Source organism: Chiloscyllium punctatum, chromosome 3 (genome assembly GCF_047496795.1).
Source record: "Chiloscyllium punctatum isolate Juve2018m chromosome 3, sChiPun1.3, whole genome shotgun sequence".
In the NCBI taxonomy this organism is placed as follows: domain Eukaryota; kingdom Metazoa; phylum Chordata; class Chondrichthyes; order Orectolobiformes; family Hemiscylliidae; genus Chiloscyllium; species Chiloscyllium punctatum.
Genome location: NC_092741.1, coordinates 81,421,061 through 81,447,543, shown reverse-complemented (window position 1 = coordinate 81,447,543; position 26,483 = coordinate 81,421,061). Strand labels below are relative to the sequence as shown.

The 26,483-nt window shown below is 39.4% G+C and overlaps 1 long non-coding RNA gene across 2 annotated transcripts; it reads left to right on the top strand.

Moving 5' to 3' along the window:
- The first annotated feature begins 317 nt into the window (after positions 1-317).
- LOC140454960 (uncharacterized) lies at positions 318-21,426 on the top strand. Of its 2 annotated transcripts, none has more exons than XR_011952748.1 (3): positions 318-442; positions 12,775-12,950; positions 20,272-21,426. It is a non-coding gene; the product is annotated as an uncharacterized lncRNA (long non-coding RNA). The 2 variants fall into 2 exon arrangements; XR_011952750.1 differs by lacking the exon at positions 318-442 and adding an exon at positions 12,335-12,387.
- The last annotated feature ends 5,057 nt before the right edge of the window (positions 21,427-26,483 follow it).

Genomic DNA, 26,483 nt, shown 5'->3' with positions numbered 1-26,483 from the left:
CACTTGTTCGTTCCAGTCCAAAAACGAGTAATTTCCTGCATATCGTTCAAAAGATCAGGCTCCTTTAAAGATTCTGCATTCTCCGAAGTGAGCTCGAGTTCAAGAAATTGGTTAGATTCGCAGTTTGCGCCTGACCAACCACAGCACAGGACAGTTGGTTTGAGAAGACGGATAGGTGGACGTGGTACGTACCACCTTTTTGTAATTACTATCAGTCCGGGCCTGAATCATTAACTCTGCTTTCTTTCCATAGATGTTGCTAGACCTGCCAAGTTTCTCCAGCAATTTCTGATTTTGTTTCAGGGCAACTTGTCCCATTTAGGTCTCTGACTGGGGAAGCAGCAAGTCAAGGGCGCACTTTGAAACTGGACTGTTTCCACACCAGCCAAGGTGATTGCAGCGATAGAGGGACTGTTGAACTCCAGGTTAACATTTTAATCCGGTGAGTGCTCAGATGAAACTTGAATCTGTCTTCCCCCACCCCCGCTTTCTCAATATGTATTTTCAACATTTTCTGTTTTCACCTGTGATTAGAAATTAAATGGAAACAGTCGTGTAACCGCTTTGGAATGAATGTCTTGTAGTTCCGATACTGAGTTGTGGTTAATCAGTACAGCCCGGGTTGTTTGTTTTGGCTGAGTGATGAATGCTGGGCTGGTCACCATAAGTGCTCAGGCCAGTCAAATTGGGTTACAATATCCTTTATATTTGTTGGAAAAAGCAAGAATCCCTTACTTTACCACAGAAGCAAAAATTACTTCAAGTTAGTTATTTCAAATCAATAAGCCTGACTATTTTAATTTAAACAATGATTACCATTTAGTGGAAAGAAACAGATGGGATGCATACTTTTAATATAAAATTGATTTAATTCTTCAGAAGTTCAATAAGCAAAATTATATTTGAGGAGCCATTTTGCTCAGTTTCTCCTTAACTAGGACCCTACCATCACTCCATCCAACTGCTTCTTTAATACTTCCAGTGTATTTTTTAAAAAAATTCTGCCATCCCATCTGGAAGACTGTAGGCTTTAGTTACTCTATACATAAAATTGCTTCCTGACTTTATTCAATTTCTTTTTGTCCCATTTATAGAGTCATAGAATGTACAGCATGGAAACAGACCTTTCTGACCAACTCGTCAATATCACACAGATATCCTAACCTAATCTAGTCCCATTTGCCAGCACTTGGCCCATATCCCCCTAGACCCTTTCTATTCATATACCCATCCAGATGACTTTTAAATGCTGTAATTGTACCAGCCTCCACCACTTCCTCTGGCAGCTCCTTCCATACAAGCACAACCCTCTGCATGAAAAAGTTGCCCCTTAGGTCCCTTTCAAATCTTTGCTTTCTCAATCTAAACTTATGCCCTCTAGTTCTGGACTCCCTCATCCTCGGGAAAATACCTTGTTTGTTTATCCTATCCATACCCCTCATAATTTTATAAACCTCTGTAAGGTATCCCTCAGTGTCCGATGCTGCAGGAAAAACAACCCCAGCCTATTCAGCCTCACCCTATAACTCAAATCCTCCAACCCTGGAAACATCCTGGTAAATCTTTTCTGAACCCTTTCAAGTTTCACAACATCCTTCCAATAGGAAGGAGACCAGAATTACACGCAATATTCAAAAAGTGGCCTAACCAATGTCCTGTACAGCCTCAACATGACCTCTCAACTCCTATATGCAACAATCTGACCAATAAAGGAAAGCATACAAATGCCGCCTTCACTATTCTATCTACCTGTGAATCTACTTTCATGGAACTATGAACCTGCACTCCAAGGTCTCATTGTTCAGCAACACACCCAACACTTTACCATTAAGTGTATAAATCCTGATCTGATTTGCTTTCCCAAAATGCAGCACCTCGCATTTATCTAAATTAGACTTCATCTGCCACTCCTCAGCCCATTGGCCCATCTGATCAAGATTGTGTTGTAATCTGAGGTAACTTTCTTTGCTGTCCATTACACCACCAATTTTGGTGTCATCTCCAAACTTACTAACTAAAACTCCAATGTTCACATCCAATATAAAATGTCAAAAATTAGTGGATCCAGCACCAATCCTTGTGGCACTACATTGGTCACAGGCCTCCCGTCTGAAGCACCCTCCATCACCACCCTCTGTCTTCTACCTTTGAGCCAGGACCATTAATTGAAGTGGCAAGAGAAATAATAAAGTCTGACTTGGTTTCTATATTATTCTTATAATTAAAAATCTGGAAGTGCGTCTTTTATACTAGCACACAAAAGGCGCTTTAATTCCTTGTTTTCCGTGAACATTTTATTTGCCACAGAACTGCCATCAAATGTCTTCATCCATCTAGTTACCACCTTAATAATTATTGACTGTTTCTCCACATCTGATACTTTAGTTACAAAAGCACACATTGACATCTTAATTATGAATTAAATACAAAGAAAACATACAAACTTCTTTGCTGAACATACCCCTTACATTTGTCATCTGCAATATCTTAAATATGATCATTGCACCACCACGTTTACACTACTAAGTGTAGCAATCTATGTGTAAAGTGTACAGTTAAAGAGGGACATGTATGTAGTATTGCAAATATATTGCATACTTTCAATATACATATATATTCACTGTGCATTTTAGTAAGTACCCCTCAAAGACTGTCTATTATTTATAAGGATGTGGAAGAGCTGGTGTTGGACTGGGGTGTACAAAGTTAAAAATCATACAACACCAGGTTATGGTCCAACAGGTTTATTTGGAAGCACTAGCCTTCAGAACACCACTTCTACAGGTGGTTGTGGAGTAAGACCATATGACACAGAATTTATAGCAAAAGATTACAGTATCATGCAAGTAAAATGATATATTTAACAAACCTCGATTGTTGTTAAGTCTTTCATCTTTTAGAATGGGTTACAGGTTTCAGTTCATTAATATGTAAATCTCAGAATTTCTTTGAAGTCACATTCTCAAGAAAAGTTTAGGTTTTATAAAAAAAGTGACAGCTCAGCTTAGACAATGCCTTAAAGGTGTGAGTCTGTCTGTATCCCGATCTTGACTCAGACTGTTTACAAGAGCATAATTTAAGAAGGCAAGTCAAGAGTGTGATGAGATATTCCGCACTTGTTTGTGGAATATGATTGCAACTCCAATAACACTTGTGAAGCTCAAATCCCTCCAAGACAAAGCAGCCTATTTGATTGGCACACAATCTATCAGTTTCACCATTCACTCCCTTTACCACTGATGCACAGTAAAAACTGTGGGTTTTCATGATGTACTGCAACAATTCACCATGGCCCCTTAGCATCTTCCAAAGCCATGGATTAATTACCAAGAAGGATAAGGGCAGCAAATACATGATGAAACCGTTACTTTTATGTCCCCTCCTAAACCACCTACCACTCTGACTTGGAACTATATACCAAATGTCTGTGTGGATTTCTTCTGGGTGCTCCAATTTGATCCCACAGTCTAAAGATGTGCAGGTTAGATGGATTGGCCTTACTGAAATTGTCAATATTATCCAGGGATGTGTCAGTTAGGTGGATAGCCTTGGGAAATGTGGGTTGTGGGATATGTTAGAGGCTGGGTTTTGGTGCGATGAGTCTGCAACAACCTTCAAGACAGCAATCAGACCTGATTGGCCTTCTTCCGCATTGTAGGAGTCCTATGGTTTGATATTGCTGTTCCTTGAGTATTGTTGGCTCAAGTTCTCAGAATTCTCTCCCTTGCAGCTAGTGCCTGCAAGCTGGTGACACCCACATCTCATGGTAAATATGAAAGAAGTCCTGCTGATCAATTTCACTTTTAGGTTAGTCCTGTTGATATTTATAATTATTTTAGACATTTTTTCCCATATATTTAATGTATATAAAACACATAAATTCATGTTTAGAATATTGCTCTATTGGAAATGTCATTTAGTAAGGCATTTGATAAGGTTCCCCATGGTAGGCTTATGCGGAAAGTCAGGAGGCATGGGATAGAGGGAAATTTGGCCAATTGGATAGAAAACTGGCTAACCGGTCGAAGTCAGAGAGTGGTAGTAGATGGTAAATATTCAGCATGGAGTCCAGTTACAAGTGGAGTTCCGCAGGGATCAGTTCTGGGTCCTCTGCTGTTTGTAATTTTTATTAATGACTTAGATGAGGGAGTCGAAGGGTGGGTCAGTAAATTTGCAGATGATACAAAGATAGCTGGAGTTGTGGACAGTGAGGAGGGCTGTTGTCGGCTGCAGAGGGACTTAGATATGATGCAGAGCTGGGCTGAGGAGTGGCAGATGGAGTTCAACCCTGCCAAGTGTGAAGTTGTCCATTTTGGAAGAACAAATAAGAATGCGGAATACAGGGTTAATGGTAGGGTTCTTGGTCAGGTGGAGGAACAGAGGGATCTTGGGGTCTATGTACATAGATCTTTGAAGGTTGCCACTCAGGTGGATAGAGTTTGTAAGAAGGCCTATGGAGTATTATCGTTCATTAGCAGAGGGATTGAATTCAAGAGTCGTGAGGTGATGTTGCAGCTGTACAGGACTTTGGTTAGGCCACATTTGGAGTACTGTGTGCAGTTCTGGTCGCCTCACTTTAGGAAAGATGTGGAAGCTTTGGAGAGGGTGCAGAGAAGATTTACCAGGATGTTGCCTGGAATGGAGAGTAGGTCGTACGAGGATAGGTTGAGAGTTCTCGGCCTTTTCTCGTTGGAACGGCGAAGGATGAGGGGTGACTTGATAGAGGTTTATAAGATGATCAGAGGAATAGATAGAGTAGACAGTCAGAAACTTTTTCCCCGGGTACAACAGAGTGTTACAAGGGGACATAAATTTAAGGTGAAGGGTGGAAGGTATAGGGGAGATGTCAGGGGTGGGTTCTTCACCCAGAGAGTGGTGGGGGCATGGAATGCGCTGCCCGTGGGAGTGGTAGAGTCAGATTCATTGGCGACCTTTAAGCGGCATTTAGATAGGTACATGGATGGGTGCTTAATCTAGGATAGAAGTTCGGCACAACATCGTGGGCCGAAGGGCCTGTTCTGTGCTGTATTGTTCTATGTTCTATGTTCTATGTTCTATAAGTTGTACGGACGTAATAATATCACTCTTGTTTTTAGTTCAACTAACTATATTTGCAGATTTTTCTTGAAAATGAATTATCACAAATATTTATCTTTAGGATGGGCAAATTTAAATAAGGGGAATGAAAAAACATGAATCATTCAACCTGACATTTAGATTGATGTCCAGAACTCAAAGATTTTATTTTCCTATCTGCTACTATTAGTTACTCCAAACATTTCTAAATGTTCATCAATTTGATTTTGAATTTTCAATTTCCTGTTTGCTCAGGAATACTTTAGACTATTTGGTGCATAGATGGTCAGTTAATCTTCTTTTCTTTGGATCAATTTTATACCTAAGATTAAAACAACTGTCCTCAGAAATTCTATTATATTGTCTCCAGCTTCCTTCAATTAGTTAAAAGATAACTAATCAGCTACATCTTAATCACCTGGATTTCAACTATTTCTGTCAGAACCAATTGCTTTTCCACAGCTATTTCAAACAATTGTTACACATTTTTCCTTCCTGTTCTTGAAAGAAGCTTGATGTAATTTTTTTTATGACCCTTGCCCTACTTCCGTCTTTCACAACTTAATTTCTTTATTCCTTCAGAGCTCTGTCATTCCTTTTACTATGTCCTTTTGCTTCTGACACACTTACAAAAGCCCTGCTATTTCCTTATATATCAGTCTTGAAATTCTTTCATAAATGTATCTTTACATTGCTGGTCATGTAAAGTGATTAAAGGATTCATAGGCTTTCTAACAGTTTGATTGACGGAGCTACAAATACTTCTTCCATTGTTGTCCACATCTTTACACTGCATTCCTACAGAACAGGATAATTGTATGGATTTACACAAACCATATGAGGTGGATGCTACCCACTCATATCACCCCCAGATATTATTGCCTTATTGGATGTCAATCCAGAATTTAGAGTCAAAGCTCTGGTTTGCACTCACTGAAAGTTTCTGATACTGTACTTTCCAACTCACAGATAAGGACACTCTCTCTCAGATCAAGCATTAGATCCTGATGATATTTGCTGCAGTAAAATTAATGCCTAATGTTTGCTTTAAAGCTGCTCAAATACAAATGTGACAGGAAAATTACCGGTGACACTGCATAAACCTGTCACTATACAAGCTTAATTCTACAAAACCAGCAACAGCCAATTAATATAATCAAAAAAGCTGATAAAAGAAAGTTTAGGAGACTTCAAAAGCACAAATAGGGAGGGGTTTTTGTGTAGAGTCTCCAATCTCTTTAATGAAGTTCCACTCTTACCATTAGATCTAAGTCCAATATGGCAGATCAGCCAATATGGAAGGGGGTAAGGTTCAGTAGGATTTCAGTAGAATTTTCTTCACTTGGATCCTACCTCCTTGCGATCTGACATCACTGATGATTCAATCTACTCATTTGCATGTAGCCATTAAATGTAATCTATTTCAGTGATGGGTCAAGAAAGAAAACAAAGTAACAAAATGTGCCTACAGCAGTTGAATGGCCGACTGTAAGCAAAAAATAAAAGAAGAACTCAAACATGGCAAGAAAGTAAATGGGCACCAAGCTTATGTCTGAATTTTTGAACTCACTGTTGACTCCAGAAGGCTGTAATTGAAAGATGCGGTTCTGATCTTCAAGCTTAAATTGAGTATTGCAGGAGGCCAAGGGCAGAAATATCAGAGTGAAAGAAATGTGGAGAATTAAAATGATAGACCACTAGAAACATGGGATCATGCTTGTGGACAAAATGTAGGTACTCTGTAAAATGTTCATGTAGTCTGTTTGGTCTTCCCCATGTGGGTCATTAAAATGGTGTAGAAATTCCAGGAAATTTTGGCTCACTACTTGTCGCCACTCCAGAGGTACTGATCTTCTGATTGACTGTTTCCCCACCATCCTTAACAGAAACGAGAGACTAATGAGAGAGCAACCCTTATTAGAATAGTAAATACATAAATGGCTAATTAGGAGGCTATCCTTCAGGAAGATTGCACTGGGGTTTGTGGTTGTGGCAAGTTTGGGCTCTGGACTCCAATTTGGTTCTGAAGCCTGGGATGAAATAGTATCATTTCTGTCAGTAATTTAGGCCCTTCCTGGTGGCACTGGTTGATAAAACCCACAGGAACAAAAGCCAGTTAAGCTCACCCCTGATATCTTACCACGTTAAAGGTGCTATATAAATTCAAGTTGTTGACATTGTTTTCACATGTTATAACAGCATAGTGCAAACTTTGTCATCTGTTTTTTGACCTTCAAAAATAAGTGAAATACATTTCAATTTCTCCTTCTGAAATGTCACAAATAGAGCAATTTCCTTTGAATCAGAATTGTTGCCCGAGGAATTTCAATTGAAATGCTGCAATCACTTTTTATTCACAATAGTTCCTATGATCTTTGACATGGTTAGCGTCAGGGTTACCACACTGTTGTTGCTCACCATTTCAATTTGATCCCTTCATGTCAATAAGTACAAATTTTTAATATGTTTCACTTGGACAGAATAGCACGAGATCAAAATGGAAACAGAGGAGCCAGTAAAATAGATGGGGCTTTGAAAATCCACACAACCCAGTCATCAAAGCAATGGCTATTTTGGGAAAATGGGTTTGAAGGAGACAGTAAATTAGTGCAGTACAATACTCCACCTGAATAAAAATTTTGAAGTCCTTGTTTGTAATGTATTTGGCCAAAATCATGGAACAGCTGTTTTAATTGTATAAGTGAATAATGTGGAATTTAAAACACAAGCAGACATTAGTGAATGGTGCACCATGCTCAAGGGGCTGAATGGTTTGCTTCTGCTCCTATTTCATGTATTTGATTGCTTATAAGTGCTGGAATTGACAAATTTAAACAGAGTGCTGGAGCAGAGAACTGGATGTGTATAAATCTTTGAAGCGCAAGACAAGTTGAGAAAACTGTTTTAAAAAGCAATTTTGATTTTATCAATAGAGGTGTACAGTACAAAAATAAGGTAGTTATGCTAAAACTTTATAAATCATAGATTCAAGCCTCATTTGGAGAATTGTGTTCATCTCTGGGTACTATAAGTTAGTAAGGATGTCCAGGTCATAGAGAGGTAGAGAAGTTTACTAGAATGGTACCAACGCTGTGAGATTTCAGTTATATACAAAAACTGAAGAAATTCGGAACTTTTGCTCTTTTGAGCAGAAAATGTTTAAAATGAAGATTTAATAGGTATGTTAAAGTCAGGATACATTTTGATGGAGTCAATTCAGAGAAACATTCTCCAACTACACAAGAGTTCGTAATCCAATAATTCTGATTTAAGTTGTTTGGTAAAAGAACAAGCTATGACTCAAGGATTTTTAAAATCACAATAATTGTGATCTGAAATGCTGACGGGTGATGGAAACAGATTCAGTAGGCTGGATAGAGACTGCTTTGTTCACTGTTTTTCACTGGAGTTTAGGAGATTGAACGGTAATCTTATAGAAATTTATAAAATCATGAGGGGCATACGTCAGGTGATTAACAAAGGTCTTTTCCCTGGATGGGGAAGTTCAAAACTAGGAGGCATATTTAAAGGTGAGAGGAGAAAGATTAAAAAAGGGCATCAAGAGCAACTTCTTCACACCAAGATGTGGAATGAACTGCCAGAGGTAGATGCAGGTATGGTTACAATGTTTAAAAGACATTTGGATAAGTTCATGAATAACAAAGATTCAGAGGGATATGGACCAAACGCAGGCAGGTGGGACTAGTTTACTTTGGGAACATGGTTAGCGTGCACTAGTTAGACCAAAGGGTCTGTTTCCATGCTATGTGATTCTATGACTCTGTTACTCTATAACTAAATACTTAAAGTGAAAATAATTCCAGTGCTAAGGGAAGAGAACAGAGACATATGAAAGGATAGATAGCTTCTAAGAACTAACTTGGGGTGATGACTCAAGTGATCTCCTTTAGTGCCATATCATTCCATAGTTATAAGAAATGTCTTTTTTGACCAAACAAAAAATACCGTTGTCTTATGTGGGAAAAAAAATGAGTATTAAACAATAGATTGTGGTGAGGTAGCACTGGGCATTGTCAATGCACCTGTGGAAACTATGCTCTCTTTACTAATGTCACTGAAGAGCAGCACATTGATGAGAAGTAGAAGGGAGATAAAGATAGGCCCGTGGGGCACAAATGGAGGAAGAACGCCTCATCTTCCGCCTCGGAACACTTCAACCCCAGGGCATCAATGTAGACTTCAACAGTTTCCTCATTTCCCCTTCTCCCACCTCACCCTAGTTCTAAACTTCCAGCTCAGTAACTGTCCCCATAACTTGTCCGGACTTGTCCTACCTGCCTATCTTCTTTTCCACCTATCCACTCCACCCTCTCCTCCTTGACCTATCACCTTCATCCCCTCCCCCACTCACCCATTGTACTCTATGCTACTTTTTCCCCACCCCCACCCTCCTCTAGCTTATCTCTCCACGCTTCAGGCTCACTGCCTTTATTCCTGATGAAGGGCTTTTGCCCGAAACATCGATTTCGAAGATACCTGGATGCTGCCTGAACTGCTGTGCTCTTCCAGCACCACTAATCCAGAATCTGGTTTCCAGCATCTGCAGTCATTGTTTTTACCTCATTGATATAACAGTGCATGAGTGTGAAGGGAAATCATTTCAGTGCTAACTGGTACAATTTTAAAATGGGTGCAAGAAGACAAAAAAGGCCTAGGAAGACACGTGAGTAAATCTTTACAGCTGGCTTTACAATACAATTCAAAGGTGTAAAATAGACACATGTGGCACAAAAACCAGAAAATTACGCTAAAACAATAGAATGTATGGACTTGACCCATTTGGAGTACTGTATCTAATTCTAAACACTGACATTTGGTAGGATATGAAGACATTGGAAAGGATACAGAAGAGATTAATTGAGATGATTCTAAGATGAAGGAATACATTTCAGTGGATGTACCAACAAAGTGTAAGAAAAACAAAAACAAGATTCTGCAGATGCTTGAAATCTGAAACAAATACAGAAAATGCTGAGAAAATGCTGCCCAGCAAGCCTGGTCACATCTATGAAGAGAAAAACAGAATTAATGTGGTGAGAATGAAAGAAGAGTCTTATCAGATTCAAAACATTAACCCTGGTTTTCCCTCCATGAAGGCCAAAAGAAAGTTGAATCAAAGTATTTAAATTGAATATGTGTTTAGATAGAGTAAGTACAGAAGAACTGTTTCCAATGGCTGATAAATTGATAGCCAGAGGACTTGGATTGACAGAACAACCAGAGTCGTTGTGCAGTAAACCTGTTTTATGCAATGAGTGTCCAGCTTGAGACAATGGTGGATACAGATATTAAGTAGCCTTCAAAAAGAAATTGGATCGAGTATTTGAAGGTGAAAATATATCAGGTGTGGAGAAAGAACAGAAGAGTGAGAATAATTGGATTGTTTCTCAAAAGAGCCTGTACCAACTTGGTGGGCTGAATGGCTCCCTACTGTACTGTGCTGTGCTTCAATTCTCATAAGGTTTAACATAATCCAGTTTCGAAGGAATAAAGAAAGGAGGACTTGCATTTACATATAACTTTAGGATGTTCCAAAGTGCTTTACAGCCAATAAATACAGTGAATAAGCAGGCTAGATAAAGAAACAAAAGTGGATATAATATATTTAGATTTCAAGAAGGCATTTGTTAAGACACCATACCTCAAGGTTACTTAATAAGATAGGAGCCCATGGTGTTGAGGCTAGTATATTAGCTTAGATCGAGGTCCGGCTAGCTAAAGAAGACGTACTACTGAAATAAGGGGGACATTTTCAGGATGACAACCTGTAACTAGAGGAGTGTCACAGTTATCAATGCTGGGGCCACAATCATTTATATATTAATAAATGGTAATAACTTAGATGAGGAAGTGAATGTATATTGCCAATTTTGTGGATGCCACAAAAACAGGCAGGAAGGCAAGTGGTGAGATTATACCAAAGAGTCTGGAAAGGATATAGACAGGTTAAGTGAATGGGCAAAAACTTGGTAGATGAAACATAACATAGGTTAAATATAAGATTATGGACTTTAACAGGGAGAATAGAGGACCTGAACCTTGTTTTGAATAGAAAAAGACTGTATGAGTTGGAGTATTGATGGATTTGGCATTTCTGATGCATTAATCAGAAAAAGTACAAAACACTAGTATCCATGTTGGTGAGTAATAAGATAGGCAAAAGTAACATTGACCATTATTCTATTGGAATGGAGCATAAAAATAGACAAGTCTTGCTAAACAAGACAAAGCACTAAGTAGACTACCATATTGTGAACAATTTTGGTCCCCTTACCAAAGGAAAATATACTGTCATCAGAGGCAGCATAGAGAAGGTTAACTAGGTTGATTTGGGGGGGAGGAGAGCTGTCTTACGAAGAGACATTCAGTAGTTGGGTCTGTACTTATTGGAGTTTAGAATGAGAGACAACCTTACTGAAGTGAGTCTTAGGGGCTTGAGAGTGTTGGTACAACTGATGGTACATGTTGCCTCTGGTTATGAACTTATCAGCCATTGGAAACAGTTAGACATTTACAGTGTCTAAAACCATCTTCATTTTTAGTACTTCCTCTTAGTCTTCAAAGACAGAAAAATAGTTAATGTTTCAAATCAGGTAAGACTCACTTTTGGGAATGTCTGGGACCAGAGGGCTTGATCTCAGAGTAAGAGTTCGTACAGTTATGACAGAGAAGAGGAGGAATTACTTTCCTTAGAAAGTAATGAGTCCGTGGAAATCTTTACCCCGGAAGATTGTTGAGAGTGGGTCATTAAGTATATTCAAAGCTGAGATAGACAGATTTTTAATCAGTAAGTGAATTAAGACTTATGGAGGAAAGGCACGAATGGAGTTGAGGATTATCCATTGGTGAAGCTGGTTCAGTGGGCTAAAGACTCTGCTTCTGCTCCTATGTCTAAGATCTTATGGAAATGTAGTCACTTTTATGATTCAGGAAGATCTGGTGTCTTATTTACCTCCAGCATGATACATCCACGTTGTAATGAGTTAATTATCAGCTGTCACAATGATGTCAAATTTCCTGAACTTGCGGTGTGGAGATAAATGACCCTTTAGCTTTGCAATCCAGGAAGCAATTAAAAATACAGGATGTTAATAATGCAAAATGATTATTTCAAACAAACAGCAGAGCAGCATAAATCAACCAGGAAATTTGGAGACTCACATCGCATAACATAACTCTTAATCCCTTGAATCTGCTCGCTCCTTAACATGCTGTTATTTCTTTCAACAAAGTTTGGCTGCTATGTGTTCCTGGAGTGGGTCACAAACAAACAATCTTCTATCTCAGGAGGTGAGAGTAATACCACCATAGTAAGGGTAAAGCTTATGAAATTGCAGTATTTCAGATGTCTTGTTTAATAAAAGGAATCTTAAAAACGAAATGTTATATTAAACGAATGACACTACTGTATGTTAAAATGGTGCCTGGCTGTTCCAAGAATAATATAACACCTGTGTCAAAGAATGGCACAAGAGAGTGAATTATTAACTTGCCTTTTTAAAAAGACCAAAGAGAACGTTGCAGAATTATATAATGTTTGTCTGATGTATATTTAGAAACATTGATAAATCTGCTCTATACCTGATTAGAGACCTCTGAATTGCTTTCTGCTCAATCAGTGGCGAACAGAAAATGTTAATAGATTGATTTTCACGAGAGTTTTGTTATTGTACAAAGGAGTGACTGCAACAACTGGCTGAAATCTATGGAGCTGCTGAAGCAAAGCATGGAACAGAGCATGTCTGTGTGGGCTCATGGGAGTCACCTGTCTCCCTTGTACAGATTGCAGCAGATGAAGAAATCATTTATATTAGATACCGTCCACTTTAGGGCATCACCAAGGATGTACAACGGTATGTGAAAACAATTGTGTTGAACTTTGATTTGATATTGGGTCACAATGTTTACTACTTGAGAGAAGTAATAAACAGTGCTGATGTATATAATTCCATATCATTGAATTTGCAAATAATTTCTGCCTGAATCAGTTTTCTAAACTGAAATACAATACATAATTGTCCTTTCATATCAACATGAAGTTCCTTAGAGTGATATGCATATCTGTAGAACATAAAAGAGGGTTTCATATTTTCTTCCTAAGTCCCTTTACTGCTCACAGCTGTTACATCCATTAATTTAAGAAAATCCTCACTACGTTCATTCTGGCATGAAATGAATCCAATATCATTGTGTTATATGATTAGTGTTTTTCATCCTGTCAACCTGAGAGTTTGATTTTCAACCCATATACAAAGTAAGAATGATGATCACAGTATGGCACTTAAAAAACTGCACTCTGACTAATGCAGTCAGAATAGGCATGAAACCCATTAACCCATGCTTGTTGTTGGGCTGGGTGAAGGGTGGAGGAGGAAGTGAGGTGGGACCTTGTGATGTCAAAAGGATACCAATTGAATTTTGAAGTAGGACGTTTTGGACTAAGGGAACTGACAAGGCTGAAGGTAACTTCCTAAACCAATATTCTCCCCAGTCCTGCTGAAAATATCTGCTTTCCCCTCTGTGTTCCCCCTGTTGTGAATGTCAGACACAGCCACCATCTCCCAGCCATGACCAGCTGCCAGATACATAGGTACCTTGTCTGGTGTGTCCATGTGTATACAATGTTGCAACGCTGCCTGTAAGTTAGCCTGCTGTAGATTTGTACTTAATTATTAGAGCATTACTGTGAACACGATGGCCCCTCCTCCCAAATCTAAATCCCCCCAGTTTACTTTTGGATTGAAGACTTTGGATTTTACTCATGTCACACCATCCCCTTCCACTCTCAGTGGGTCGCATGCCAATAACCCAAATGCGCATGAAAACTTCTGGCAGGAGAGGTCATGAGGCCAAGCACAGAAATTGGACAGTTGGAAAATGTGTGTATATCTTAACCTCTCACCCCCTCTTCACTTCTAATCCATTGAAAGTCAGCTTCTGTTTTTCGTGCCATGTTTTGTCTTCAACTTTTGACTACAATGAGTACTGTGCACAAAGCAATCAACAGGATGAATATTGAGCTATGTGAATTGTCCGGATAAGTCAGAAGATCGGAATGGACTATTAAATCAGAAATAAGTCATCAAAGTCATCTTGACCTGGGTGTTGTCATGAATTGACACAATGGGCAGAATCTTTGGGCCTGTCCAGAGCTTTTCGATGGTTGGGCATGATAAAATGGCAAAATGTCAGAATTCTGATGGGATGTAAACTTTTGGTATTAAGTTCTCAGACATATTCAGACTGGGCAGTATTCCAAACAAAATATGTTTTGCATGTTGCGAATACCCATTGAAACACTTACTGCTGGAATTACATTTATAGGAACGATTTTGTAAGTCAGTTATGGAAAGCAGATCGGTTTCAAAACCTGATAGGGTATAAATGTGTACCAGGCAAGGAGACAGTGTTTCATCGAAGCTCCAGTGAGTATAATACTTGGCTCCTTCAAAAAGGAGTAGATTTTTGGTGCAAGTACTGACGTAGGGGTAATGGCTAACCATTTTGGGCAGCTCAATAAAGCTTACAGTCACAGGAGCTCAGACTTCCACAACTAAACATGTCGCATCATCAGGGGAAAATGCTAAAGGAGCTCACCAGCCACGTCAAGCTAGCCACAATGTCTCACTCGAGCAACTGTGAGTGGGACAGACAAGCATGGCTGAATTTAAAAGGAGGATCATTTTAAGGGCAGTAAATTAAATGGAACTTTAAAGGAAATAGTGGGAGTAAATTAAACACCGTAAAAGTGTGTGTGGGGGGGGGAGGGGGGGGGGAAGGTTAACAGAAAAGGCTCGAAACCAAAGAATGGTATGAAGTTGGGGAATGAAGAAAGAAAGCTTGGGTGAAGAGGACAGTTGCAGTTATGAGATGATGGGATAACTAGCTAGATTATGAACACAATGGGTAAGTTGGTGGAGAGGGCAGAGAGAAGCAGCAGTGTAAATAAATGAAGGGGAGTGTGAGGCTGAGGCTGGGTATCATAATAAGCAAAAGTGGGTACTGCAGATGCTGAAGATCAGCGTAAAGATTAGAGTGGTGCTGGAAAAGCACAGCAGATCAGGCAGCATCTAAGGAGCAGGAAAATCAAGGAAGGGCTTTTGCCCGAAACGTTGATTTTCCTGCTCCTTGGATGCTGTCTGACCTGCTGTGCTTTTCCAGCACTGCTCTAATCTTGACTCTGGGCATCATAATGCCAATGGGAGTTGCATCTTGGGATGAGAAGAAATGTCCAGGGAAACCATACATTTGTTGAGATTAATAGGGCATGATGGAAGCCGGATAATGGCAAAAGGAGAGAAAATGAAAAAGCCATTAATAGGTGTGGGGTGGGGGGTGGAGTTAGTGTACTCAAGGAGGGTGGATGCATACAAGGGAAAGGATCAAAAGAAAAGTTCAGAATGCTTTTGATGCAGCATTATCTTTAAGTCAGGAATTTTGAAGATGCAGAGTGCAAAAGGAAAGACCCTTGATACGTTTGTGTGTGTTTAGGCAAATGACCTACCCAAAAGATGAAATCAAAACAAAACTGGAAAAATCTGTTGTGCATTAAGTCCATTGAGACCTTATATTGAAGACAAACTGAAGGCCAGTTGAAGACAAACTGAAGTAAAAGCTAAAACGTGGCAGCTATATCCCATCATTCAATGACCTTTCATGAGAAATGGGGAGTATGATCCCACAGCAGTGCTCGTGGAGGGCAATTAATTCACAAACAGCCATGCAGGACCATTTACAGGTCACTGTGTCTGAAAGTCAATGACCGAGGGATGAAACTGCTGTGCAGGATGACCCTTCCAATGTTTGATGTCTGTATCACAGGAGTTAATGGGAGTTGACATTAGTGATCATATTGTACTATTTGTTGCATGCATGCAACAAAGTCCATAAGTATCTTGCATGTGACAATGTCAGGAAAGAGATTATGGAGGATGCATCTTTTCCTGTCCAGATAGCGCCATGGCAGTTTTCATCCAAGGTAGAACCAGCCTGAGAAAGTCCCAAAGGGTAGATTGATTTTGTAAAATGTTGTGAAAAAGTGGAAAGCATACATCACAAGCCAAATTTAATCTCCCCCTTCTGCCTGCCCTCCCCTTTCTATACCAACAGCTCCTCAAATAAAATGGGTGTTTACCCACAGATGCGTATGCAATGAGTTTAAAAAGGATACAATCACGTGAAAGAACCTGGCCTTGTCTTGAACAAAAGTTCCTCCCACTTTTTTGAGCTTCTCTCCATGTATAGCCTTAATTCTGCCAATCACAGGTCAGTAGCAGAGATTACATTTGTGTCCAAATCTGATCCATGGAAGATAAATTCCCTTCCTGCTGGCTAAACTTTGCTTTAGCAGTTCCTACACTGTCCTGAAATTTGCGACCCTATGGCATAAAACTGAATGTAATTCAGCACAAAGCAAAATGTGACAATGGTTTGAAATTTCCACAAGTTTTGTCCCAATTTTGTGTTATTGCCTAGGTGGGACATAAGTGGAACCTCTGATCTATGGAATTCTTTACCACAGAAGGCTGTTAGGCTGGGCTTTATATATTCAAAAGTGAGACAAACAGATTTTTAATCTGTAAGGAATTCAGGGTTATGGAGAAAGGAAAGGAAAGTAGAGGTTAGGATTATCAAATCAGCCATGACCTGATGAAATGGTGAGGACTTAATTGGTTGAATGGCCTGTCTTTGCTCCTACGTCTTATTGTCTTAGATACAGCTGGAATCTGTAGGGTTTCACTAGCCTCCCTTTAAAATGTAGCAAGAGATGCAGGAAGTGATAACTAGAATTCAGTGCCAACATCTTTATCTCAAACAGGATTTGTCAAAGCATATCATGTGAAATAAAGGAATTTGAAAACATTTTAAAATGTAAACATGCAGCTTATTCTGGGTCTTATCAGTGTTCATAATTAAATTTTACAAAAAATCATTAGGAACAAATTTGTCTTTGGATATTTTTTCAATTCCACAGGGAAATATTACACCCAGAAGTTCATGCAGCAGATTCATTGTATTTCATTTGAAATGTTTATACATATTTCTTAACCTCAAAATAATATGATATTGCCAGTAATTCTTTTCTACAATGTGCTGAATGTGAGAGCAGCAGAATTCAGCAGATTTTCTCATTGTTCTTTTAAAGCTTATCAAAATTAGTTTTGTCAATCAATGACATGGTTTAAAACTGAAAGAAAATATGAGGGTTCTTCTTTAGTTCTCTGCTGAAATGCAGATCCGACCCACAATGTCCCAACCTTTAATAGGGATAGGGAAATAAAGCAAGTCCTAAATCTCCACACCAGCACAACATGGATTAGTCTCTATGCTGTGGGCACAAATCTGGTCCAGGCTAGCCATTCAGCCAAAGGACTCCCCCCAATCCACACACATACATACACGTTCACTCACACGTGTGCGCGTACACATACACACACTTGGATCCAAGTTGCTGTGGCATTTTTAGAGGTATGCTATAATTTTATTGCCATTGCCTGGCAGACCAGGAAGCTCTCCCATTCTTACTAGCTGCTGTTGGCATTTATTGAATGGAATTACAAGTTGATCTTCAGTCTGCTTGGCCATGTTATGAGCACACCTCTCTTAATCATGTCCCTGGGTGAGACTTAATCAAGGAACATTGGAATCCTAATGGATTCTTTCCAAAGATTAAAAAAAAATCCTTGGATATGTGACAGTTCACAAAGTATTCCTTCTTTGAATTTGCCCTGAGCTGAATTCCAGCATGACAAAATGTGACAATTGTAATAAACTGGTATGCCTCATCGCAAAAATGATTACATTAATCTGAGCTCTTTCATGTTTAATATAACTCCATAACTGCTGAAATGGTTAATAAATTGTTCTTCAATGCTTTTGCATTACTGTTTTTGCATTTGAACTGCAAAATATAACAATATAAATTGTTAATAGTTAAAGAACATCATCTATTCATTTGCAGCTTAATAATAAAAAGACCATTTAAACTGCTGTGATGTGAGGATTAAGGCTCTGAATATTATTCCTATCTGCTTGCCAGAAATGAAAATAGAAATGGAAACCATTTGGAAGTGATCTTGTATACACTGGTAGTTGAGACTCATCCAGTGCTAATAAATGAGAATGCCACTGGTAACATTAGACACACTATACATTCCCTGATCCCAACCATTTTGCAGCAAAGGCATGCTACATTCCTGCACTACCAATAACAAGGAGTTGATGGGTTAGAATGGAGCCCTTTGTTGAGTGTTAATAACAGGGCTGAATCCACAGTAGGTTGTTCCTTATACTCAGAGGTAAAACTTGTCCTCAGATTGAGTCTGTAGAAGCAGACTTCTTATCCATAAATCAACGGACTAGCAGTCACCTTTGTGTTACAGATTAAACTGATGAATTGTGCACTCATTTTCTCCATGTTCTCTTTTCACATGATTCATTACCAAAGCTGAATTGTACACGGGTCTGGTGGCCTTACAGTGCCTGAAAAAACCGAGGCGTTTGCCTCTGCCATCCTGGGAAGCCATGATCTGATTGTACACTTCTTGGACAAATAATGACTTGAGGTTTTGACATCTACCCCGGTGAGCCAAGATGCCCTATATTCCAGACCAGCTGCATTGGCCACTGAAGTCAGCCTTGAGGGGGAAGTCACTGAAGGTCGGAGTTCCACATAAGTGGGGCAGCATCGCAGGGATCGGTCACACAGGTCTCAGTGGGCTATGAGAAGTGGGGTTAGTCTGGAGGGGAGGAAGGGGACTGTTTTTGGAAAGAGGTAAGGCAGCAATTCTGAGACTAGGCGCTCAGAATTTCAGACAGTGCTCCCTTTTCCGTTGAATGGATATCTCTGTTTATTAAAACAGGAAGAGCCTGTCCTCCATTCTGAGGCTACAGACAGCTGCCAGATTGTGGCCTCAGTACATGTTAATGGAAGAAGGTCCTTAAGTGCTCATTAATTGGCTACAGACAAGTCCACAAGGACGGGGCGGGGGGGGGGGGGGGGGGGTGGGTGGGGTTGATGAGGTGGGGGGAGGTAGATGGAGTGGCTGCAGGGTGATTTTTCTCAACTTTTTTTGGAATCTCAGGAAAGAAGTAATTTATTACTTTGATAAGAGCCATTTCAATAGAGGGCTAGAAACATTTGATTGGAACAAATCAAAAAAGGAGTTCTGGGAAAGATCACACTGGATTGGACAATACATTCGAAGGTGGCGACACATTCAAAGACATCAGAGAGGAAAGGGGTTTTGGAGATGAGATGTTCATTTGTAAGGCCCTAGGGCTCAAAAAGTTAATTTTTTGGGAAGATGGGTGATTTAATTTTGGAGAGGGGTAACGCCTGAAGTGAAGGTATAGCTTTCAATATCAGCAAATATTGTCCACGAGGGGCTATTGAATGAACAGCAGCTTAATGAAGAGAACAGGAGGTGGATCACATGGACAAGATGAGTTCAGAGTGGGCATGAAGGGAAATATGAGAGAAACTAGAGAAAGATTTCATCGGCTAGGTGGTAAGGTTATAGGGTTGATGTTTTTCAGTGAATGACAATTCAATCCCAGCTATCTACTAATTTATATATAAACCCCCGAACACCTCGATTAAATTCTAGTCTGTAACTCAATCTCAGGTATCTGTTACTCTATATGTAAACTTGCTCCATCACTGATATACAATGGGAGTAGTGTGTACCATCTACAAGATGCAGTGTATCAACTCACCAAGTAATTTCTAACAGCACCTCCCAAACCTGTGACTTCTACTACCTAGAAGGACAAGGGGCACAGATACATGAGAATACCACCTCCTACAAGTTTCCTTCCAAGAAATACACCATCCTCTGACTTGCAGCTATGCTGTTGTTCGTTCACTGTTACTGGGTCAAAATCCTGAACTCCTTTTCTTATGCCACTGAGTTTTCCTACACCAAATAGGCTGCAGCAGTTCAAGAAGGTAGCTCAGTACCACATTCTCAAGTCTCACTAGTGATACCTGCAAAATAAACGAGAGACTTTTGTAAGTTGCATATTATACATGTTACAGAATATGTCCAAGCAAGAAATTTACAGCAACAAAATAGCTGTGAGGCTGCCTTCCCATTGTTACTAAGAGATAGACTTACCTGGAAATTATAGTTCTGATGATGCTAAAATTTGTGTGTTCCTTAATTCTATTAGGAATCTGCCCAGGAAGGATGCCTAAAGAACCTGTGGAGTCAGCAGGTCTGGGATGACAGTGCTGGGCCCTTTTCCAGAAAGAGAGAAAAATCACCTTGGAAAAGGAACCAGAACTTTGCTAACATTTGAAACAGTTCAGACTAACATGAGTCTGAAACCTAAACAGCATCATCAATGCTGATACAGTAGTCTATAATGAATGCTTAAATGAATAGGAGTTCACGTCTATCTGGATCTTTGCAATGATTAACAAAGTCAGTAGAATTGGACCTTGAAGTATCCTCCCTGATATTTGTAATGCTCTAATTGTATGAAAGTTGATGCAGTAGCATTCTTAATTGTTGAAGATCATCATTGATATTCTCCTTGGCCCTGTGGATATAGATGAACAAATGCTTCATACTGCCACAGCCTTGCACCTTTGACTTGGAAAGCCCCTTAAAAGTTGAAAAGAAACTCCTCTCCTTCCCAAGCCAACATGGACATTCAGAACTGGCAGGAACCCTCTGTAACTGTAACTGTATTATTTCCATTGGAATACTACTGGGAATGATGGTAGAAGTCTGATGGAATTTTTGAGGAAGTGCGTGACCATTCGGATTAAAGCATGAACCTAGTAAACACAGAGTGTGTGAATTATAGAGTGTGAGTGTTATCTCCCTTAGATTTTTGACAGTTATTAAAGAAATAGCGCAGCAAGGTAAAACATATTCCAGCCATTTCAGAAATCTTGGGCCAAGCTGACAGACAGCTGGCAGGCATGAACTTTTGACTGAAGCACGAATATCAGTGAAGTGGGAGGCTCATCCTTGTTAGTTTTATGTGACAGTTCATTGTAGCCTAAATTCTTCTGACTGTACGGAGTTAGATTGGGATGGGGGAGGGACCAATCGAGCTAGGGACATTGCATTTCCACAGAAGCAAGAAATTCCATTAGCTCAAATGGGCTTTGGCCTTATGCCCAGCCCCTAGCTGAATCTATGACTGTCACTCTGGGTCCTATTTCTGGCCAGAACCTTTGATCCTGAAAGCATGGTTAAAACCATCAGCAGAGTCATTTAAGTATCTAAGTTGTATCAGTACATGCTTTACCCCAACAAAGGTTACTTGTATCAAATTTTAAAATTATCTAGTATCAACAGAGTGAACGTTACAATCAGGTGTAATCGTTTATCAGGTTAGGCAAATAATCGTGATAAAGTATATCAAGTATATAAAAATTGTAATAAAGGTACTAAACTGAAAAACATGTACAGATGAAGATGACAAAGTAATTTGAAAAGGAAAGGCATGCCAATATGCAATTTCCTGAATGTTACATGGACATTTTATATCCTTGATGTGTCTGTTTTTGAATGTACACTACTTTTATCTAACTTCACTCTCCATTAGCTATTTGACACAATCCATTTCTCTCCTTTCCAAATTATGCCAATGATCAGAGAAGAAAGCTATAAACATTGAATATTGGAAATTAAAAATAGATAGTCCTAAAACAAAAGCAAACAGCACCTACAAAGTTCATGATAAAACCTCCTGCCTGTCCCAGTAAGCAATTTTCAAAATCTCTAAAGTAATCAGGCTCAGGATTTTATCACTTCAACCATTTCCAGCTGTTCCCTTTATGAAATGAGCTTTAATTATCTTTACCTAATTCCCCTCTGGTGCACTGTGAATTTAAGCTGCAAGATTTCAGCAAGTCAATGCTACCGAATATGCTTTAGGCAACCCAGTTTTAAGGGCCTTGACTGATGGATGGAGGGAAGGTCAAAATACATCAAGAACTTGGGGATATTGATTTAGTGATAGAAATAGAGCAGCAAGAAATTCTCTGGTCCAATTTGCTGGTCTTGTGTCAATTCTGCATAATAGTAATGTCAAAAATGAAGAGTTTCATAGCTCTTCTTTTGAATTTCAGTAAGGATAAATATCAAACACAGACAGAACATGGAGAAGAAATAGGAAATTAAAGATATTCTCATGTGGCCAAATAGGTAACATCGTCTAATTCATGCCAGTGTTATTGGATTGCTTGGTTGGAGAAAATATCAGATAATTGACAGTATAAGAATATACGTTATAAAGCAATTTGAAAGATTTTCTTGTTTTAATTTAAATGGACTGCAGGCTTCTTTTATGACACACTTGGTTTTCTACTATTTCTGTGATTAAAATGTCTGGACACAGACCTAGCAAAATTTCTAATATATTTTATAATTGTAAATGATCATCTGATTTGACTGACTCTGCGGGTTTGATAAAATGTTTGTTTAGATTTTTCTGGAGTAAGGCTTCTTGAGTTATATCCAATTCAGGCTTGATATGCACATCTTGTTGGAGGAATGGACCAAGTGGTGAACAATGGGATGAGCAGTTTATTGCTTCAACTTCAAATGATTGAGAAATCAGAAAAACAAAGTTCCGAGAAAGACAGTTACAAAGAGGTGGAAAGCAAAAATGAGAAAAAATTTAGAAGCTAATATTTGTTTTAAATTTCCATCAACAATTTACAACTTGAAGGAATTAGTTTCTACTTTCTCATGTGTTCAATTTATTGGATAAAGCAAATTGTTCACATTATCAATGTTTTTGTGTCGCTAATTACATTGTTTAACTTTCTGTTTGATGCCACTGAGCAATTAATGTGCCAGTGTGACAAATTAATGAAACTTAAAATAAATGTTCGGAGAAATATTATATTTATTAGAGTATAACTTAGGGCCAATTATGTTGACTAAATCTGCATTGCCCTGGTCTTCCTGGAGGGATTTCCTGAAGGGAGCCTTGAGGCCCCATATCTTACCAAATGCACTGCAGTAACTATCTACTATGGCATCCATCATGTCTGAATTCAATCCCACTTTTCCTGCACTTTTCTAATAGCAACTCGCTAGTCAACGGGTATCACTGAAAGACCAGAATGCCTTGTACCAATACCATCTTTGAAGGGCCAAGTACACCCCAGACAAGCCATGGCAATTCAGTGTTCCCCTCACCAGTAATGTCATGGCACAGCAGTCACAAAGCCACACTACCAATAGCAAATCTGCCCCCACCCATAGCATGTCCATGGCTGACATGCTGTTACACACACAAGCTCATTCTCTCACCTTCGTGCTGTATAACCACCAGGCTATAGGCTTCACTTGTCTGTTGTGACACCCCATTTGAACACCCAATGCTATGGCGCAGTGCTCATTATAGACTCACAGCTTGTCATTGTCCATTATGGAAGAATAACATTCAGGCAAGCAATTGGACAAATCCAAACACAAGGTTTTATTTGCAGATAGCAAAAGTGAACATAAAGCCAGTAAAGTTTGAGAAATAAAAGCACATATTGTTGGAAAAACTCAGCAGGTCTGACACTTTCTGTGGAGAGAAAGCAGAGTTAACATATCGGGTCCAGTGATCCTTCTCCAGTACCCTTCTTTGCAGTAGAGGTTAAGGTTCACTCTGATAATACAATGCAGATTACCGAATCATGACCAACCAATATCTTACAGTCCATGATTTCCCATCGATTGGAACTGGTGTTTCCTTGTTTGTCTTTAACCCGAAACTGTTAGACTTCATGGGGTCCAGAGTGAAGATTCCCAGGGCAACTCCCTTCCAACTGTATACCACTGTGCCATCATCTCTGCTGGGTTTGTGTTGCTAGTGGAACAGGATATATCGAATTCTGGTGATGGTGATGTCTGGGATCATGGCTGGATATATCCTGTGCTCTGTCTGATTCTCACAGAATCATACCTGATCGACAATACTAGGCTGTTGCTTGACTAGTCTGTTGAGACAAACATTGGTGAGCAGGATTTTGCAAGGTCGGCAGGGTTGTTTCTGCCATTGTCTTTTCTGGTGCCTAGATCGATGCCAGATAGTCTGTTTGACTCTATTTCTTTATTGAAACTTTTCATAGCAATTGTTACAACTTAGTGGCTTGCGAGGCCATTTTAGAGGGCAGTTGAGTGTCAACCACATTGCTGTGGATCTGGAGTCACATGTAGATGGCAGTTTCTTTCCCTGAAGGACATTATTAAGACAGATGGGTTTTCCTGACAATTGGCAATGGTTTCATAGTCAGCAGAAAATACTTAGTTTCAGATTTGTTTTCATTGAATTCATCTGCTGTGGCAAGATTCAAACTCAGGTCCCCAGAACATTAGCTGAGTTTCATAGATTAATTGTTCACTGTTAATACCACAAGGCTATTGCTTCCTTTTCATCCAAATCATTTATCTAAATTGGAAAGAGTTGAACCCGCAGTACTAATCCCTGTGGCATAGCACTTCTAACATCATGTGAGACTGAAAAGGCCCCATATCCCAACTCTCCGCTTCCTGTTAGCAAGTCAGTCTTCCATCCATGCCAATATGTTAACCACTAACTCTCATGTAACATCTTATTAAATGCTTTTTGGAAATCTAAGTTCCCCTTTATCAACAGCACAAGCTACTTCTTCAAAGCACTCAAATAAGTTTATTGAATATAATTTCACTTCAACATGTTGGCACTAGCTGATTATCCATGTGTCCTCTATTAATGTCTAATAAAAGCTTCTAACATTTTCCCTGTGACAGATATTAACTGGCTTGTAATTTCCTGCTTTCTGCTTCTGTCACTCTTTGTATAAAGGAATAACATTAGCTAAAGGAACCTTCATCAAATCTAGTGACTTTTGGAAAATTGATGTCAACACAACAGTTGTTTCACTAGTTAACTCCTCTAAGACCCAGAATGAAATCTATCAGGACCTGGGGACTTGTCAATTCACAGTTCCAACAATTTACTCAGTAACACTTCCATGGCAATTGTCACTTTCTTGAGTTCCTCCCTCACTTTCAATTCTTGACTTACAACTACTTCTGAAATGCTACATGTATCCTTTCCAGTAAGACTGGCAATCCTCCATGACTGATTCCCAGCCTCAATTTCTATAGGACCAACTTGTTTACTTTTTTGTTACTTTGTTAACTTTTTTAAAAGCTATGACACCCTCGACCCAGGCTGCAACATCAACCTAGAACATAAGATATAGGAGCAGAATTAGATCATATGGCCCATCGAGCCTGCTCTGCTATTTGATCACACACAACTCCATTCTTCTGCCTTCTCCCTGTAGCCCTTGATTCTCTTACCAATCAAGAACCTTTCTACCTCTATCTTAACTACATGTAATAACTTGGCCTCCACAGCCTTCTACGGCAAGGTGTTCCATAGGTTAACCACCCTCTGGCTGAAGAAATTCCTCTTCTTCTTCATTCTACAGGGTCACCCTTTCACTCTGAGCATGTACCATTGGATCCTAGTTTCTCCTATAAGTGGAAGCATCTTCTCCCCATTTACTCTGTCCAGGCCTCTCAGTATTCTGTAAGTTTCAGTGAGGTCTGTCTCGTCCTTCTAACCTCCATTGAGTACAGATCCAAGGTTCTCAATCGTGCCTCATATAACAAGCCCATCATCCTTGGGATCATTTTTGTAAGCCTCCTCTCAACTCCCACCATTGCCAACACATCCTTTCATAGATACAGGGCCCAAAACAATACTCTGAATGCGCTCTGACCACAGTCTTATTCAGCTTCAACAGTATATCTCTGCTCTTGTATTCTAACCCTTTTGGAATGAATGCTAACATTGCATTTGCCTTCTAATTGCCACCAGAACCTACATGTTGACCTTAAGGGAATCTTAAACTAGGATTCCTAAGTCTGTTTGTGCTTCAGATTTCTGATGACTTTCACCTTCTAGAAAATAATCTGCACCTCTATTCTTCCTACCAAAGTGTATAACTGGACATGTTCCCAAATTATATTCCATCTGCCACTTGTTTGCTCACTTTTCTAGCCTGTCAAAGTTCTTCTACAGTGTCCCTTTTCCTCAACACTACATGTCTCTCCACCGATCTTTATACCATATGCAAACTTAGCAATAATCCCCTCAGATCTTTCATCCAGGTCAATAATATATAATATGAATAGTTGTGGTCGCAAAATGGACCCCTGTGGAATTCCAACAATCATTGGTTGCCTTCCTGAACAAGCCCCCTTTATCCCCACTCTCTGCCATTTGCAAGTCATCCAATCCTCTATCCAGGCCAGTACCTTGCTCCTTAGACCATGGGTTTTTATCTTATTTGCCAACTTCCTGTGCAACACCTTGTCAAATGCTTTCTGAAAATCCAAATAGATTGTCCAATGACTCTTGTGAAGTCT